The sequence below is a fragment of the Schistocerca serialis genome, chromosome 2 (genome assembly GCF_023864345.2).
Source record: "Schistocerca serialis cubense isolate TAMUIC-IGC-003099 chromosome 2, iqSchSeri2.2, whole genome shotgun sequence".
NCBI lineage: Eukaryota > Metazoa > Arthropoda > Insecta > Orthoptera > Acrididae > Schistocerca > Schistocerca serialis.
Window position 1 is genome coordinate 966,756,538 of NC_064639.1, and position 21,044 is coordinate 966,777,581.

A 21,044-nucleotide genomic window follows, 5' to 3' on the forward strand; every position below is an offset into this window, starting at 1 on the left:
CTGCATGTAAATGCATTGTTTATGAATAGCAAAAGGAAAACATAAATTAGGGTCTCAAGATGGATAACACATCAAATCCACCATCTCATAACTAGTTTTCCAACATGAAGCTAACAAAATGTTAACCATACCAGAAAAAGGCGGTAGAATTCCTAGTCTGCCCACTCCTGTAGATATTCTCGGTAATGGAATTTTATGTGGCGTTATTGAAAAGGAAGTGCAGAAACGATTCATTCCTGTAAAGCACTTTCTTTACATTACTTGCTATTCTGCAGGTTTTGTGTTTATTAAAATTAGCTGATTGGTTGGATAGAGCTAAACAGTAACATTTGTTTGGGGAATGAAAATGTATTTACAGTCACTATAAGATGCGGCGACGAAATAGGGCTAACTTCTTGGACAAAACCATAAGCCAACAGTTAATAGAGCATGAGCTAGAAAAAAGCCTGAAGATCGTGTATCCAATGTGTCTTAATAAGGCACAAGACTGGTCTGTTTTCCAGGTGTAAGATAACGCACTTTTTTATCATTCCATAAGGTAGTGTTGACAACATGGCAAGCGCTGTTTCCAGCTTTGTTTTTGGAGTTTAAATAGAGCATTTTTGTTTTAGTTTTACATAGGTTGTAACTGGTAGATTTCGACATAATAATTGAAAAAATGAAAAAGTGTAGATTCCATCACGCCTAAAAAATTGTTTGAATTTATGAATATCTGGATTTTAACAATACATAGTTGAATAGCGGATGCAAATGATGTAGCTGAGAGTCGTTACATAATTTGTTTATCAAGGGGTAAGTGTTGGGGCCATTGATATTTTCCCTACATAAAGAATGGTTGAAAAAATTGTACACCAATTGAATGAACTAACAGGGGAGTAACCTTAAGTTCAGCTAAGATAATGTACTGTTTATTCAACAATATTGTACGTTACAGAATGTGTCCGAAACGGCTACCATGACAGTCAGTACAGGATAACATTCTCGTTCATTCTACCAAGTGCACCAGGCTCAGACCCTGCAAGTACGTGGCGAGAAAAGTTTTTTCGTCGGGAACTGGTGTGATGCACACGAGACGTGATATTTCACCAAAAAAAAAAAACAAAACAAAAAAAACCGGTACACCAACTTACGGCGCGTGTGCATTGATTGTCCTTATCGTTTCTGACATTCAAACGCTTTCAACGACTGAGGAATACTTCCTAGACCACAAGTTTCCATTCCATAGTTGTTGCATTTCAACTCATCTATCACCTCCTACAGTTTGTGCACAACCTACTGAATTACCCTGTATATGAATGATTTCTCTTACATAATTTCACACTGCACCGTCCTCGTACACATGGTAGTTAATCAGTTGTTTCTAGGTTCCGGACCGGGAAACGTAACGGTAGCTGTATGTTCCAATACAGATCTACGAGCAACTTACGACAGGACCACCAAAATGCGAGTCAAACTAGAGAATACAAAATTACATGTTATTATAGCGCATCAACGACTCATCGCTTTACATATGCGAGAGTTTCTTCCACACGTTGTTCTAAATGATAGAGAGAACCCTTTCGGCACCTCAACTAGTTATCTTTGTTTAATACTGGATAAAAAAACCGCTGATTTCGCGTCATCTTTTAAGCAAAATATTCTTTTCCCCAGCTGCCATCGAAAGCAGTGACCCGTTCCCAGTCTTGTATTGAAACGCAATGGAGGTGGGGAAGCCCGAACGCTTCACGAACACGTATGAGCGCTGCTACGTGCGGCGATTCGCAACGACCAGCTGGTTGCGTAACTGGCAGCGCGCCGTTCCTGGAAGGGAGGGCTTGGCGGGTGTCTTTCGCGGAAGGAAACGGTCGCAGATTCTCGCGAGAGAAATTTCCTGTCAGCCGGTTGGTCGGGTCGAGGAGGAAAAGCGACGCTGTTTAACTAATGCTGCTAGCTTAGCTAGGATATGTGGTGGTTTGTGGCTGCTCTCTGTTGAGAGTTGGTGCAAAAGGGGAAGAAAGGTCGTTCAGGAATGTTGACAGATATCTGACACAGAACACCGCCGTCTCCGATGCATTATTTATTTCTAAATTACCATAAACCTTCAGAAATGTTTGCACTCGACCTGCACAGTGTTGTTCGGGATAGGCAGAGAGAACTTTTTCCTTTCACTTACCAACTGTTCTGTAGAAAACACAGGAACGTGGGAGATAATCAGTCGTGCTACGAGTTGAGATGTCTAGGTACGTCGCGAAGAGATTTTTTGTTGTTGTTGTTGTTGGGGTTTAAGGGCGCTCAACTACTGAGGTCATTAGCGCCCAGTCACAATCGTTAGAGCACATAGAATCTAGTGAAACTCAAGGGGAAGGGGGCGGGGGCGGGGGACACCAGAAAGTCCTTACAAAGGCCAGCCGAAGTGGCCGTGCGGTTAAAGGCGCTGCAGTCTGGAACCGCAAGACCGCTACGGTCGCAGGTTCGAATCCTGCCTCGGGCATGGATGTTTGTGATGTCCTTAGGTTAGTTAGGTTTAACTAGTTCTAAGTGACTAATGACCTCAGCAGTTGAGTCCCATAGTGCTCAGAGCCATTTGAACCATTTTTTGAACCTTACAAAGATGCAGATAAAATAAGTGAAAGAGTTAGATGTCTTTGGACAAGCCAGTCAAAGTTATAAAACGCAGAACACGAGCAGCTGCTCGAGCGTCATCAGCTAAAATATCAGCTAAAAAAAAGTAAATGGCAGGGACAGGACAACACGAGATTGACTAAAGCGGAGACACGACAATAAAACATGGCGCACTGTTAATGCTTGACCACAAGGGCACTGCGGGGATGGGTCACCGGAGAGCGGGTAGCGGTGGCTAAACCGGCAATGCCCAATCCGCAACCTGGTCAGAAGGACCTCTTCTCGCCGAGATGGTCGGGAGGAGGTTGTCCAAGCAGTTGGGAGCGGTTTTACTGCCCGGAGCTTGTTTCCTTGAAGGAATGACCAAGCATCCCACCACAACGACACAAGCCTCTTACAAACAACCCCACGAACGTCAGATGACGGGATACAATGGGAGGCTGGCCGAGGCAGGAGGACTGCAGCCTTCGCTGCAGCATCAGCAGCCTCATTCCCAGGCACTCCTACATGTCCGGGAACCCACAGAAAGCTGACAGGAGAACCATTATCAGCGAAAGAATGGAGGGACTGCCGGATCCGTTGCACCAAGGATGGACTGGATAGGGAGCTCCAAGGCTCTGAAGAGCACTGAGTGAATCAGAGCAGAGTACATACGATGAATGGCGGTGGCGGCGGGCATACTGAATGGCCTGATGGAGAGCAAAAAGCTCGGCCGTAAAGCTGGAACATTGGTCGAGGAGCCGGTATTTAAAGGTGACGGCCGTGACGACAAAGGCACAGCCGACACCATCGTAAGTTTTGGAGCCATCGGTGTAAATAAAGGTGTGACCGGCAAGTCGAGCACGAAGTTCGACAAACCGTGAGCAATACACTGCAGCCGGAGTACCCTCCTTCGGGAGTGAACTGAGGTCGAGATAAATATGAACCGGAGCCTGGATCCAAGGTGGTGTCAGGCTCTCACCCTCTCTGAAGGTGGTAGGGAGGGCAAAATCCAATCGTCGAAGCAGGCGACGGAAGCGGACTCCAGGGGGCAGCAGGGCAGACACATACAACCCGTACTGACGGTTGAGAGAATTGGCGAAGAAGGACTGATAAGAGGGGTGGTCGGGCATTGACAACAGCCGGCAGGTATACCGACACAGCAGTACGTCGCGCCGGTAGGTCAATGGTAATTCGGCAGCTTCAGCATAAAGACTCAGCGGGACTAGTGTAGAAGGCTCCGGTCGCAAGACGTAACCCCCGATGGTGGATGGAGTTGAGACGGCGTAAGAGGGATGGCCGAGCAGACGAGTAGACGAAGCTCCCATAATCCAGCTTCGATCGGACTATGGACCGATACAAGCGAAGCAGGACAGTGCGATCCGCTCCCCAAGATGAACCACTAAGAACTCTGAGGACATTAAGGGAACGTGTACAACGGGCAGCCAAATAAGAGACGTGCGGAGACCAACAAAGTTTCCTGTCCAGTGTGAGCCCTAGAAACTTAGTTGTGTCTACGAATGGGAGAACAACGGGACCGAGATGTAATGATGGCGAAAGGAACGCTTTATATCGCCAAAAGTTGATACAAACCATCTTCTCTTCAGAGAACCGGAAGCCATTTGCCACGCTCCATGAGTATAGGCTGTCTAGACAACGAAGGCAGCGCTCCAGGAGGCATGTTCTCTGGGCACTGCAGTAGATCGCGAAGTCATCGACAAAGAGAGAGCCTGAGACATTAGGTGGAATGCAATCCATAATTGGATTGATCGCGATGGCAAAAAGGGCTACGCTCAAGACGGAGCCCTGAGGCACTCCGTTCTCCTGGAGGAAGACGTCGGACAATACGGAACCCACACGTACCCTAAACTTTCGATCTGTTGAAAAGGAATCAATAAAAAGGGGCAGGCGACCGCGTAGGCCCCACCTGTGCATAGTGCGGAGGATACCTCCTCTCCAACAGGTATCATAAGCCTTCTCCAAATCGAAGAACACGGCTACCGTTTGGCGCCTTCGCAAAAAGTTGTTCATGATGAATGTCGACAAGGTCACAAGGTTGTCAACAGGAGAGCGGCGGTGACGAAAGCCGCATTAGACATTGGTAAGTAGCCGTCGAGATTCAAGAATCCAGACTAACCGAGCACTAACCATGCGCTCCATCACCTTACAGACACAGCTTGTAAGAGAAATAGGGCGGTAACTAGAAGGAAGGTGTCTATCCTTCCCGGGCTTGGGTATAGGACAACGACGGCGTCACGCCAACGCATGGAGACCTGACCTTCGGTCCAGACGCGATTGCAGGTACGAAGAAGGAAGCTTTTGCCCGCTGGAGAAAGGTGTGCCAGCATCTGAACGTGAATGGCATCTGGCCCCAGAGCAGAGGACCGGGACAGTGCAAGCGCACGTTCGAATTCCCGCATAGTAAAGGGGGCATTATAAGTTTCCAGATTCAGCGAGTGGAAGGAAGGTCGCCGAGCCTCTTCTGCCTCTTTCCTGGGAAGGAAGGCAGGGTGGTAATGGGCGGAGCTTGAAACCTCCGCGAAAAAGCGGCCGAAGGCGTTGGAGACAGCCACAGGATCAACAAGGACCTCATTACCTGAGGTCAGGCCAGGCACCGAGGAGTGGTCCTTAATGCCCGACAGCCAGCGCAGGCCACCCCAGACGACAGCAGAGGGAGTAAAACTATTAAAGGAGCTGGTGAAAGAGGCCCAACAAGCTTTTTTGCTGTCTTTGATGACTCTACGGCATTGCGCTCGGAGACTTTTGCATCCAATACAATTCGCCAACGTAGGATGGCGGCGAAAGGTGCGTAAAGCATGTCGTCGAGCACGGATAGCGTCTCTACAAGCCTCATTCCACCAGAGTACGGAAACGTGACTTGAAGACGAGGTAGTATGAGGAATGGAACGTTCGGCAGCATTGACGATAACAGCCGTGAGGTATTCGACCTGACTGTCACAACTGAGAAAATCGTGGTCCGGAAAGGTCGCCAGGGAGGAGTAAAGTTCCCAGTCAGCTTTCGCTATGTTCCAGCTCGAGGGACGTGGGGATGGGGTGTGGTGCAGGAGACGAACGACACAGGGGAAGTGGTCGCTCGAATAGGTGTCAGAAAGGACATACCACTCGAACCGACGGGCAAGAGTGGTAGAACAGATCGAAAGGTCCAAGTGTGAGTAGGTATGAGTAGAGTCCGAGAGGAAAGTCGGGGCGCCAGTATTGAGGCAGACAAGATTGAGATGGTTGAAGACATCCGCCAAGAGGGAGCCTCTTTGACAAGATGCAGGAGAGCCCCAAAGGGGATGATGGGCATTGAAGTCGCCAAACAATAAAAACGGCGGAGGAAGCTGAACAATCAGGTGCATCATGTCAGCCCGACTAACTGCGGATGACGATGGAGTGTAGACGGTACAAACTGAAAAAGTAAAGGCAGGAAGAGTAATACGGACAGCTATTGCTTGGAGTGGGGTGGTCAATGGGATGGGATGGTAATAGACATCGTCCCGAACGAGCAACATGACCCCACCATGAGCTGGAATACCGTCCACAGGGGTGAGGTCATACCGCTCCGAGGTATAGTGGGTAAAGGTAATACGGTCAGTTGGGCGCAACTTGGTTTCCTGGAGACCAAGGACGAGCGGACAGTGCAGGCGGAGGAGCAGTTTTAATTCCTCCCGATTAGATCGAATACCTCTTATGTTCCAATGTAACAAGGCCATCGCTAGTCAGAAAAAAAGGGGGGAACGAGACGGGGGAAGAGCTGGTCACCTCGACGGCTGCAGAGGGCCAGGTTCCAGGTTTCGAGGGAACAACGCTACAACTGGCGGGAGGCGGATCCTGTTCCATTGTCATCGCCAGCTGCGGCCGCTGTCCCGGGTTGCATAGGAGGGGCAGCATCATTTGCGGACGAGAGGCCAGCTGGGCGCCTGGCAGCAGAGCGTCCCGGCGAAACTGAGGACGGCCGGGAGCAGCGACTCACAGATGGAGCGTCAGACGAAATGCGCCAGGGTGGAGAGGGGGATAGAGACTTCTTCTTGGAGGCCTTCTTGGAAGTCCAAGAAGGCACAGGGATGGTGGGCTGGACCCGAAGAAACTCCTCACGCGCGGGGTCCGTTTTGGAACGCCGGACCTCTGAAGCTGGGGTCCGGAACGTTTCCCCGATGGACGCCTGAGAAGAGGATCGCTTCTCAGGCGGAGGGGGGGGAGGAGGAGGAAGGGTGGCCCCTGGGGCAGAGGGGGCAGGGGTCGCGGGGGAGGAGGATTTGGAAGGGAGGGATTTGGGAGGCGGAGGCGTAGACCCCGGATGGGGGGAGGAGGTGGAGGGGGGACAGGATAGGGGTGAGGATATTGTGGAAGGAGTGGACACGACTGAGGCAAACGTTGTTGTCAACGTCACGGGATGGAGGCAGTCATACTTCTTCCTGGCCTCAGAATAAGAGAGACGATCCAAAGTTTTGAGTTCTTGAATCTTCTTCTCCTTCTGATACGTGGGGCAGTCTAAAGATCTAGGCGAGTGGGTGCCAGGACAATTAACGCACCGAGGTGGTGGATGCATGTATGTTCATCACGAAGAGGACGTCCACAATCGCCACAAAGGGGCTCAGCCTCACACCGTGATGACATGTGCCCAAAGCGCAAACACCGAAAGCAGCACATAGGAGGCTTGACGTAAGGTCGCACGTCGCACCGGTAGCACATCACCTTTACCTTCTCCGGGAGAACGTCCCCCTCGAAGGCGAGGATAAAGGCCCCGGTGTCGATGCGACTGTCTTTGGGGCCGCGCTGGACTCGCCGGACGAAATGCACGCCTCGGCGCTCCAGGTTGGCCCTGAGCTCCTCATCAGATTGCAGCAGGAGGCCCCGATGAAAAATAACTCCCTGCGTCCTATTCAGTGCCAGATGCGGGACAATGGACACTGGGATGTCCCCTAGTCGGTCGCACGCCTGGAGCGCCGCCGTCTGTTTGGCGGAGGTGGTCTTTATAAGAACGGACCGCGAACGCATTTTACTGAGAGCCTCGATTTCCCCGAAGATGTCCTCGATGTGCTGTACAAAGAACATGGGCTTGGAGGTGGCGAACGTCCCCCCATCAATCCGAGAACTGACCAAATAGCGGGGGAAGTACTTCGCCCCAAGCCGGCGGTCCTGTCCTTCCTCCCAGGAAGTGGCCAAGGGGGAAAGGGCAGGAGAACCAGAACCAGAGACAGTACCTTTCTTTTTAAAAGACTCGGGCGCAGAGCGACCTGATACATGTTGACGTTTCATCTGCGAAACGTCCGCCCGGATACCACCCACTCCGACCAGGGGCTCTCCCCACGGGCGCCACCCAGCCTCAGCAAGGGCCACCTGGCAGGATGACCGTTGCCGGGAGACCTGATGCCCCAAGGAGACGGGCATCTACTCCTTGGCCGACGTGGGGAGGGTGCAGCTCAGGTATCGGCAGTACGATCCCTGTGTTAGGGGGCTACAACCTAGAGGGTACATGACGACCCCACCACAACGGGTTGGCTACCGTGCTGAATTTCTGGTGCCATGGAAAGTCCATCATGATCGTAGGTGCAGATGGGGACGCACTATGGGCGTAACTTGTACAACCCATCAGGCGTTTAGGCCCAATTTGAGGAATAGTGGGTATGGTTACAACGCCGGTACAATGCTGAGTGCCAAGGTCTTAGTGCACTGAGGACCAGTGGTACACCACGTAAGGCGTCCTTCCCCAAAAGGCTCGTACTTCTGTAAAATTTTGAAAAAATGGAGGTCAAACCCCCAAGGGGGACCATCACATGGAAGGCCGAAACGGTTGATACTCCTTTTAGTCGCCTCTTACGACAGGCAGGAATACCTCGGGCCTATTCTTACCCCGGACCCGCAGGGGGTATCATCGTCGTGAAGATATGTCTAGGTACGTCGTGAAGAGATGTCTAGGTACGTCGTGAAGTCACACGGAGTCAAATCACTTGCGGAAATTTCGTTTTTACCCTAAAAGAGTGTTTATTTATCGATATTAATTTTATTCCCTTCAAAGAACACTCTGCGATATACAGTGAGGTGACAAAAGTCACGGAATAGCGAGATGCACATATACAGATAGTGGTAGTATCGCGTACGCAAGGTATAAAAGGGAAGTGCGCTGGCGGAGCTGTCATTTATACTCATGTGATTCATGTGAAAAGGTGTCCGACGCGATTATGGTGGACGACTAGGATTAACAGACTTTGAACGCGGAACGGTAGTTGGAGCTAGACGCTTTGGACGTTCCATTTCGGAAATCGTTAGGGAGTTAATCCGCAATTCACAGTGTGAAGTGTGTGCTGAGAATACCGTATTTCTGGCATTACCTCTCACCACGGACAACGCAGTGGCCGACGACCTTCACTGAACGACCGAGAGCAGCGGCGTTTGCTTAGATTTTTCAGTGCTAAGGCAGGCAACACTCCGTGAAATAACTGCAGAAACCAATGTTGGACGTACGACGAACGTATCCGTTAGGGCGGGGTGGCGGAATTTGGTGTTAATGGGCTACGGCAGCAGACGACCGACGCGAGTGCCTTGTTAAGAGCACGACTACATCTGCAGCGCCTCTCCTGGGCTCGTTCCCATATCCATTGGACCATAGACGACTGGAAAACCGTGGCCTGGTCAGGTGAGTCCCGATTTCAGTTGGTAAGAGGTGATGGTAGGGTTCGAGTGTGGTGCAGACCACACGAAGTCATGGACTCAAGTTGTTAACCTGGCACTGTGCCAGCTGTGGTGGCTCGATGATGGTGTGGACTGTGTTTACATGCAATAAAGTGGGTCGTCTGGATCTTCGGCTGTTCGGAGACCATTTGCAGCCATTTATGGACGTCTCGTTCTCAAACAACGATGTAATTTTTAATGGATAACAATGCGCCATGTCACCGGGCCAAGATTGTTAGTGATTGGTTTGATGCACGTTCTGGACAATTCTAACGAATGGGTTGGCCACACAGATCACTCCACATGAATCCCGTCGAACATTTATGGGACATAATCGAGAGGTCAGTTCGTGCACAAAATCCTGCACTGGCACCACTTTTGCAATTATGGATGGCTATAGAGCCAGCATAGCTCATTATTTCTGCTGGGCCTTCCAACAACTTGTTGAGTCCATGCCATTTCGAGCTGCTTGCTGCATGCGCCGAGCAAAAGGATGTCTGACTGATATTAGGAGGCTTACCATGACTTTTGTCACTTTAGTGTATAAAACATTTGTAAGTAAAGCCGTCCTCAAACTTAAGTCCGATTTGGTCACCATTTTGCTTTACAAGGAAAATTCCTGTGTTTCTTGGATTACACTGTTTAAAGTGGACTTCATCCACAGTTCAACTTTGCGGTTTTCATATAATGTATAACTCATTGCCAGAGACGAAAGAAGCGAGTAACTGGAAAAAAGGCTAGGAACGATCTTTAGAATTGTTGTCTGGCCCTTGTCGACACAGCTACTAAGACATTTGTACCAACATTTTCTTTTTTTTCCAGTGTGCGAAGTATTTCTGGATCGCCGTTTCCGGTATGACATTGTCCTTACCTGATTCTATCGTAATATACTCAATATTAGGAGGACGTAGAAATATATACTTATATGGATATGGTGTCTGTCCTTTCGGACATGTTGATATCTATCAACGGGGACAGGTGAAAATGTGTGCCCCGACCGGGACTCGAACCCGGGAATTACTGCTTACATGGCAGACGCTCTATCCATCTGAGTCACCGAGGGCACAGAGGATAGTGCGACTGCAGGGACTATCTCGCGCACACCTCCAGCGAGACCCACATTCTAACCTTATATGTCCACACACTGCATTCGTAGTCTTCCTACCTAACACTCATTACTCGTGGAAGACATTCTTACCAAGTCCCGTAAGAGTTCGGGTAACATGCGTGCATCCGCACATAAGAGGAAGGTCATGGCCGATATTCCAGAACTATATACTTATATGGATATAGTGTCTGTTCTTTCGGACATGTGTTCGTTTTTCCCGCGTGCTGTTCAAGAGTGGAATGGTAGAGAAATAGTTTGAAGGTGGTTCGATGAACCCTCTGACATGCACTTAATTGTGAATTGTAGAGTAATCATGCAGATATAGATGTAGACGTCATGCTTTCATGGTTCTTTTCAGTGCCAGAACTAGGAAGAAGTTTCTATATTTCTAAATTTCCATACGCTACTTGCGTGGCTATACAGTATCGTCACTCGATTCGTGGCCTTTTCAGAGAGGCTAATCAGCTCTTTTAGATTGTTTGCAGATGATGCTGTTCATTTACTGTCTAGTAAAGTCATCAGAAGATTAAAACGAATTGCAAAATAGTTTGGACCTGACATCTGTGTGATGTCTCTGAATAAGGGGAAGTGTGAGGTCATTCACGTGAGTACGAAATGAAATCCGTTATATTTCGGTTACACGGTAACTCACATACATCTACCATCTGCCAATTCCACTAAATACCTAGGGATCACAGGCATGAACAACCTAAACTCCAAAGATCACATAGATAACGTTGTGATGATGGCAAACCAAAGACTGCGTATTACCGGCAGAACACTTAGATTCTACGGGTTTACTAAAAAACTGCCTGCACTAGGTTGCCCGTCCTCTGGTAGAGTACTGTTGTGCGGTGTAGGATCCGCATCAGGTAGGACTGACGTAGAACATCAAAAAAGTCTAAAGAATAGCAGCTTGTATTGAATTATCGCGAAATACAGGAAAGGGTGTCACATATGATGAGCGAATTGGGATACCAATCAAAAAACAAGGCGTTTTTCGCTGTAGCGAAATGTTTTCACGAAATTTCAGGCATCAAGTTTCTTCTTCGAATGCGAAAGTATTTTGTTGATTCCCAGCTACATAGGGAGAAATGTCCTAATAAGAAATCAGAGCTCGCACGGAAAGATTTAAGTGTTTTTTTCCGACATGTTATTCGAGAGTGGAACGGTAGAGAAGTGGTTTGAGTTATTTTGCAGTAGAGATGACACCTTCAGCCATGTATGTGATGTGTCGACAGAAGTGCCGACACAGTGTGATTTGAGGGGACCGCAATGCACGCTATAAACACACGAAGGATGGCGTGAGGTCTGAAACAGGATACGTAATGAATGCTATAAAGAAAAGTACGTAGCTTTTGGAATACTTAACTTTAATCCATCCTTGTTGTATACATCGTTCTTGATGAGACATGCTTTATACGATAAGTATCAATTGCTATGTAAGGCTAATGGCGCCTTGCTAGGTCGTAGCCATGGACTTAGCTGAAGGCTGTTCTAACTGTCTGCTTGGCAAAGGAGCGAGGCTTCGTCAGTGTAGTCGCTAGCAAAGTCGTCCGTACAACTGGGGCGAGTGCTAGTCCGTCTCTCGAGACCTGCCGTGTGGTGGCGCTCGGTCTGCGATCACTGACAGTGGCGACACGCGGGTCCGACATGTACTAATGGACCGCGGCCGATTTAAAGCTACCACCTAGCAAGTGTGGTGTCTGGCGGTGACACCACAGTATGTACGTCTGATTTGGTTTGTAATCTATTTCAGAGCTATATTACAACATGTTGATAACAGATGATACGATTCCACCGTTCACACAGTAAGCAGGAAAGAAAGTTCTGAATAGCGGACATAAGTTTTTTGTATCCTTTATGTGATGTATAATGATGATTATCCGGTACGCACATGATCACATGGCATCGTAGAGAGGCCTGAAGATGGTATGATGTAACACTGAAATCGATTGCAAATAAAGTAAGACGTATAAATATAGCCTGCTACATAAAGGTATAATAATAGCTGTCGTTCCATAATCTATCGAAAGATGGATGTGCGGAGATGTGTATAAGTGGCGCAATGAATTCCTTGCCAAGTGTGAATTGCAGATCAATCTGTCTCATAAAGGAGATGTTGGTAAGTGTGCATTCGTTATATTATAATAAACTTTCCTGTGGAGGTTACGTGGTAAATTACATGTTTTACGGAAGTTGTCGTCGTACAAAGTTCGTTCAGTACAACGTGGTTGCCTAATTGTACCGCGGGACCCCAGTGACGCGTGACTATAGGGGTCGCCCAGAATTTCCATTTTTTCCAGCAACTGTTCGTGGTTGTCACATCAGTGGCAATGCATAATCGACAAATGGCTTGTAGGTAAGTCTAAACGTAGTCACAAATTGTCAAGGATAGGTAACTGTCCATTTTTTCATTAGTTTCTTCTTTGAGCAGGTTTGTAGTCATTTGTTTTGTGGGACTATAAAAACCGCCTCTTTAGTAAGGTTTGGATCGGTTCAGATTGTGAGAAAACTCCTCTAGCGAATCTGAGAACTGCGTTGGGGCACTTTATAAAATTGGTTCATTGGCGGCTGCATCTTTCCATGAACATAGTACGTGTGGCTACTAAGCTGGTAAGATGTAGACATTTTGATGAACTCCAGCGGGGTTACACGTTTGATCGTCGGCAACACGGTAGCCAAGCACGCAGCAACAAGGAGGATACTTTCAGTAAGTGTTTGACTACTGAATGTTATATTTATTCGAAACGTAGCTCATCATCTGTAATCAGCAAGCCACCGTACGGTGTGTGGCCTTAATTTAAGGTTTGTACTCATTAGCGAAAATCGATCGTGGGTCTTGACGAATCGCACATTTCGTACTATTGTGTGAAGAGTTTATCGTCCTCAACGTTGACAGAATATTGAACAATGGCCAGAAAGTATGGTATGTCGACTAACGATCGGTGACACTTTCATTGTTCGTCACTGCAGACGTCACTATTAGTAAAGTGTTGGTGGGTTGATTTGGGGGAGGGGACCAACCAGCGAGGTCATCGGTCCCAACGGATTAAGGGAGGGTGGGGAAGGAAGTCGGCCGTGCCCTTTCAAAGGAGCCATCCCGGCATTTGCCCGAAGCGATTTAGGGAAATCACGGGCAACCTAAATCAGAATGGCCGGACGCAGGTTTTAACCGTCTTCCTACCAAATGCGAGTCCAGTGTGAGGGAAGTGTTAAGAAATAACAAAAGTAGGAGCGAGAGTTAAACAGAAATGTGATTGTACCCGTGCGTCGCCACGCAGATAACGTCAATTGCGACAGTGCCTCAAAGACTCAGCAGCGTTCTCCATTCAGACCATTTAGTAAAGAACTATTATCGTGTTCGGATGGATCTTGTGTCAAATACTCGACGCGCTATTATGTTACAAGTTTTGGTTATTATACCATAACATGTCTGCGAAACAGTGAAGGTCTAATGCGCATGAAAACACATAGCAGAGACACTCCGTATAATGAGGCTAATGGCTTATCTACCTGAGTCAGGAGTCTGTCTATAATGACAGAGTTTGATGGGTCGTTAAGACGTGCACTGGCTTACGAAAAAAGTGAAGCACCCAGAAGAGAAGGAGGAAACGAAGTGAAACTTCACTGGTTGAGAGGATATGCGGCGTTATTTCAGTGATTACAAAACAGTCAAATTTACGAAGAGCTTTGAAGTATGAGACCAGTTATCAGTATGATGTTGAACCCCCTGTGGTCCGGATGCCTGCACAGAATCTGTTGGGGAGGGTGTGATAATGTCGTTATATTCTCACTTGAGGCAAGCTAGCACACAACTGCTGTAAACTCTTCTTGGTACCCTAGATGCTGACAGTGAAACGGAGTTAACGTCCGAGATAGTCCCACAAATAGAAATTTACCTCTAATCATGTACACACCCACCTATGGTGTGTATGTGTACTACATTACATTGACATCCGACCGTGTCTTCAGTGTGCTTTTCTTTTTTTGTCTGCAGCGTAAATGCGAAGTAAATTGTGAATATAGTGTGCTACTGCATTGCAGGTACAAACGCTGTAAGCTAATTCCTTGTACGGAGACAGATGTAGGGATCTTGCTGACCAAGAGAGTACTTTACCTTCATTCAGACAGTTCATAGAGACACGAGCCATGTGCAGACGAGCATTATCTTGTTGAAAAATGGCACCGCGATACTGTCGCTTGAGAAGTAACTCAAGAGGACACAGAATGTCCGTGACACACCGTTGTGTTGTCAGAGATCTCTGAGTCACTACCGGCCATAAGCCTAAGTCATACACGGCGACTGTCGACACCATAACGCCAAGAATAACACCGCTGTGCCTCTGCAAACAACCCTCGGGCATGGATGTGTGTGATGTCCTTAGGTTGTTAGGTTTAAGTAGTTCTAAGTTTTAGGGGACTAATGACCTCAGAAGTTAAGTCCCATAGTGCTCAGAGCCATTTGAACCATTTTTTTTGAACCTCTGCAAACAGCACCACTCCAAACGAAGCCGTTCGTGTAATGGTGTTAACGGGAGCGTACACATGGGACGGAATTCCCTAGCTTGGCTGCGGCTACTTTTCGACCCATGGTGTGGGATGACACAATGTTTCAGGGAATCCGTTACTTGTTATGAAATTAGTAACTGTTCTCGAAAGATCAGATACCATTGATGACCAACTTCTCTAGAATAAATGATAATTAATTGAAACCCTCAGCTGCCGACAGGTGTTTATTTATTTATTTATTTTATTTACACGTCAAGTTCCGTAGGACCAAATTGAGGAGCAAATCTCCAAGGTCATGGAACGTGTCAGTACATGAACTTACAACATAAAAGTATTACACGCACAAAAATAAATGTTCATGAACCTGAAAAAAGTCTGTCCATAAGTTTTAGTAAACGCTATCAGCAATACAATAAGAATCAGCTTAATTTGTCAAGGAACACCTCGACAGAATAGGAGGAGTGACCCATGAGGAAACTCTTCAGTTTCGATTTGAAAGCGCGTGGATTACTACTAAGATTTTTGAATTCGAGTGGCAGCTTATTGAAAATGGATGCAGCAGTATACTGCACACCTTTTTGCACAAGAGTTAAGGAAGTCTGATCCAATTGGAGGTTTGATTTCTGCCGAGTATTAACCGAGTGAAAGCTGCTAATTCTTAGGAATACACTAATATTGTTGATATACCCGCCGACAGCTGAGGGTTTCAATTAATTATCATTTATTCTAAAGAAGCTGCACGGTCATCAATGGAATCTGTTCTTTCGAGAACAGTTACTATGTTCGTATATAGTTAAAGACTACCCGGCCATTGACCTTCGTCTGTGCGAATGCGCAGAGGTTGCCCGAACTCTTACGGGAATCGTCACCTTAGTGGGCGCGAGTAATGAGTGGATGGGCAAATATCTATTAGGTACATTACTTATGTAGATTGTGGACAGTTGGGAATGTGGCTCTCACGGGAAGCGTGCAGGGGATAAGTCCCTGCAATCGCGCTATTCATCTGTGTCCTCGGTGGCTCAGATGGATAGAGTGTCTGCCATGTAAGCAGGAGATCCCGGTTTCTATTCCCGGTCGGGGCACACATTTTCGACTGCCCCATCGAGGTACATCAACAACACCTGTCGGCAGCTGAGGGTTTCAATTAATTATCATTTATCCGTTAGTTGTGGTCGGATGGCAGCCGCAGAAATTATGAGTTTCAGGATGTGCTTGGTGCACAATACGGCGATCCGCCCTTGTGGTGGTCAAACGTAGTCGACCGGAACCTTGATGACGAGTACGCCTGCCCTCGCGTTCCCATGCTTGCCAACATCGGGCCAGTGCCACATCCAAATGCCTCAATTGTGGATATTGCAGACGATTCGTCCAGCCGGCCACATGGAGACCCAAAAACACTGTCAAGTGCTGACAGTGCTGTCTCATTCGGGTACGAGGTATCTCCAGTTTCTTCACAGTGATCACTCAACTTCTGGCGCTATTCGCGCCTCTTATATACTCTGTCTGGCCTGCAAACAACACTAAACACGATCATCATTGATACACTCTAGGGGCCATTTAACCTGTCACAGAAAATTTACCTCTAAATCATTTACATACCCATCTATGGTGCGTACGTGTAGGACATTACATTGACATCCGACCGTGTCTTCTGTGTGCTTCTCATTTTTGTCTGACAGCGTAAATGTGAAATAAATTGTGAATATACAGGACTATTACAAATGATTGAAGCGATTTCATAAATTCACTGTAGCTCCATTCGTTGACATATGGTCACGACACACTACAGATACGTAGAAAAACTCAAAGTTTTGTTCGGCTGAAGCCGCACTTCAGGTTTCTGCCGTCAGAGCGCTCGAGAGCGCAGTGAGACAAAATTGCGACAGGAGCCGAGAAAGTGTATGTCGTGCTTGAAATGCACTCACATCAGTCAGTCATAACAGTGCAACGACACTTCAGGACGAAGTTCAACAAAGATCCACCAACTGCTAACTCCATTCGGCGATGGTATGCGCAGTTTAAAGCTTCTGGATGCCTCTGTAAGGGGAAATCAACGGGTCGGCCTGCAGTGAGCGAAGAAACGGTTGAACGCGTGCGGGCAAGTTTCACGCGTAGCCCGCGGAAAATTGGCTCATTGCCACAACTGAAGACCGACAGCGCCGACTTCATCTTTCAACAGGATGGTGCTCCACCGCACTTCCCTCATGATGTTCGGCATTTCTTAAATAGGAGATTGGAAAACCGATGGATCGGTCGTGATGGAGATCATGATCAGCAATTCATGTCATGGCCTCCACGCTCTCCCGACTTAAACCCATGCGATTTCTTTCTGTGGGGTTATGTGAAAGATTCAGTGTTTAAACCTCCTCTACCAAGAAACGTGACAGAACTGCGAGCTCGCATCAACGATGCTTTCGAACTAATTGATGGGGACATGCTGCGCCGAGTGTGGGAGGAACTTGACTATCGGCTTGATGTCTGCCGAATCACTAAAGGGGCACATATCGAACATTTGTGAATGCCTAAAAAAAAAAACTGAGTTTTTGTATGTGTGTGCAAAGCATTTTGAAAATCTCAAATAATAAAGTTATTGTAGAGCTGTGAAATCGCTTCAATCATTTGTAATAACCATGTAGTGTGCTACTGGATTGCAGGTACAAACGCTGTAAGTTAATTCCTTTTAGGGGGAAAATGCTTTGTACGGTCCATTTCTTATAGTAACTCGTAAGGGTGCTGGGTAACTACACCTCAGACGGCTTGAACAGTGAACGTTAGCTTACATATCACTTACTTTAACCAAGACACAAATGTGAGCGGAATTCTGAGAAAGGCAGGTCGTACTAAATGAACGCGCATCTGTGCGATACTGCTGTTGACGTGTGTGTCAGATTATTTGCTTGAGAATGTTACATTACTGTTAACGGTGATTATGTATTAACTTGTCTAACGTCTTTAAACGCAGAATACAACTTTTATCTGCTGAAGGGTGCTACCCTTTGAAGTTTTAGTCTCAACAGTGACTGCTGCCCTAAGGGCTACTGTTCGCGAAATATAGGCGCCCAACAACGCAGTCGTCAGCATATACAAGTTACTGTACAACGTAATTTGTTGAAATTTTTTTATGCCCCAGTTTGCACAGAGAATCACCTCCCAGCGTTGCACAAGTTATTGATATACACTCCTGGAAATGGAAAAAAGAACACATTGACACCGGTGTGTCAGACCCACCATACTTGCTCCGGACACTGCGAGAGGGCTGTACAAGCAATGATCACACCCACGGCACAGCAGGCACACCAGGAACCGCGGTGTTGGCCGTCGAATGGCGCTAGCTGCGCAGCATTTGTGCACCGCCGCCGTCAGTGTCAGCCAGTTTGCCGTGGCATACGGAGCTCCATCGCAGTCTTTAACACTAGTAGCATGCCGCGACAGCGTGGACGTGAACCGTATGTGCAGTTGACGGACTTTGAGCGAGGGCGTATAGTGGGCATGCGGGAGGCCGCGTGGACGTACCGCCGAATTGCTCAACACGTGGGGCGTGAGGTCTCCACAGTACATCGATGTTGTCGCCAGTGGTCGGCGGAAGGTGCACGTGCCCGTCGACCTGGGACCGGACCGCAGCGACGCACGGATGCACCCCAAGGCCGTAGGATCCTACGCAGTGCCGTAGGGGACCGCACCGCCACTTCCCAGCAAATTAGGGACACTGTTGCTCCTGGGCTATCGGCGAGGACCATTCGCAACCGTCTCCATGAAGCTGGGCTACGGTCCCGCACACCGTTAGGCCGTCTTCCGCTCACGCCCCAACATCGTGCAGCCCGCCTCCAGTGGTGTCGCGACAGGCGTGAATGGAGGGACGAATGGAGACGTGTCGTCTTCAGCGATGAGAGTCGCTTCTGCCTTGGTGCCAATGATGGTCGTATGCGTGTTTGGCGCCGTGCAGGTGAGCGCCACAATCAGGACTGCATACGACCGAGGCACACAGGGCCAACACCCGGCATCATGGTGTGGGGAGCGATCTCCTACACTGGCCGTACACCACTGGTGATCGTCGAGGGGACACTGAATAGTGCACGGTACATCCAAACCGTCATCGAACCCATCGTTCTACCATTCCTAGACCGGCAAGGGAACTTGCTGTTCCAACAGGACAATGCACGTCCGCATGTATCCCGTGCCACCCAACGTGCTCTAGAAGGTGTAAGTCAACTACCCTGGCCAGCAAGATCTCCGGATCTGTCCCCCATTGAGCATGTTTGGGACTGGATGAAGCGTCGTCTCACGCGGTCTGCACGTCCAGCACGAACGCTGGTCCAACTGAGGCGCCAGGTGGAAATGGCATGGCAAGCCGTTCCACAGGACTACATCCAGCATCTCTACGATCGTCTCCATGGGAGAATAGCAGCCTGCATTGCTGCGAAAGGAGGATATACACTGTACTAGTGCCGACATTGTGCATGCTCTGTTGCCTGTGTCTATGTGCCTGTGGTTCTGTCAGTGTGATCATGTGATGTATCTGACCCCAGGAATGTGTCAATAAAGTTTCCCCTTCCTGGGACAACGAATTCACGGTGTTCTTATTTCAATTTCCAGGAGTGTATCTTGCTTACCACACCTTTGGCTAATTTTCTTGTAACTGTGATGATGCAAATCGTCTACTTGTGACACTGCATTTCTACTGTCAGGGAATTAAGTTAAAACTTAAACGAAACATGCCTCTCAGTTGTGTGTGTTTCCAGGACATAAGAGTGAGACGAAATCGCACACCATCATTGCCTATGTACAGGAGTAATTTTGGGCCAGGTTAATTTTAATGCAACGCCCTTCAACTGGTAATTACTGGTGATCACCAGGATGGCAGTGACCACTAGGGAGGCTCCGTGGTTTGAAGAAGAACGCCAGGAGCGCCAGGATTCCTTTCCGGGAGGTGGCTGGCGGTTAGGACCAGCCAGCTTAGCGGCAGTCTGAGATCTCCGGAGTTCCCTCACAACTCATTTGAAAGACGGAAAAACGGACGTAGTTTTTTGAACGGCGGCTTCGGGTGGCAGTACAATATAATCTGCTGCTTTCATGCTGGGATCGAGTTGCAATTAGAACCCAGTAGCGCCATTCAGCCTCACTTTAGTCGGTGTACAGGAGCAGTCAACACGTAGCGTCGGCATAGTCTATGTCCATTACAGACGACTTTGTGGTAGACAACACGTCGAAAGTCTGGTTCTAATAAGGGAGCCGTCCAGACCGACACATCTAAACATACCCTGAACATTTCTACACAGGAAGAAACACCGAAAACAACACTATGTAAAAATTTTAGGTGCTAAGACACACTGTAAGTATTAAAAAAAAAACGTTGAAATTTGTCAAATTTGTATCTCGCCAGGCGGGTGGAGAAACGTATATCCCAGGTGTGCGGGCAGCAGACAGGGCATGCGCAACGCGGAGGGCACAAATACTTGGTTGACGATACGTCGGAAAAAAGATAACACGGCACAACGCGATCGTAATTTGTAAAGTGAATTTCCGTTTCCGTTGATAGTTTCTCTTACACAGTTGTTCACAGTTACTATTCGCTCGAATTTGCAAGTCATTTAATATCCATAATAAGTAGCCGTTACCTTTATGGAATCGATGACTTAACAATGGCGATAAAACTGAGTTAACTTTCTTTGTGAGTTGTTCGTATATGCTCGCTAACAGCATCTGTCGAGTTTCACAATAATGTAGAATCCAGTTAATGTTTTCAACCCTGCAAAGGTGATATATAAAGAACGTGTATGCAATCGAAATTACCTACTTCTCTTGAAGATGTATGTACTTGTTGTTCATTAGGTAATTTTCGTGGATATTCATTCGAATGATGTCGGCATTTCATTAGAAATTATGGAAAGAGAAAATAGGAAATAACTCTAAAGATTCCGTGAATTGTGCTTCAAACGATGATTGGTGTGCTGATTATAAAGTCCAGGACAAAATTAGAATATCGTCCGAGCCCAAAGAAAACTTTTACAGTAATATTTTTCAGTGAGAAAGGAAAGGCTATAATTTTTTTAGTTAAATGAAGGAGTGAAAAAAACGCTTAAACATAAGCAGCGTGTAAAGCCGGTTTCGTTTCGTAAAATCTGAACATGAATTGTGTAAATGGAGGAAAGATTTACACGAAGTACGAAAT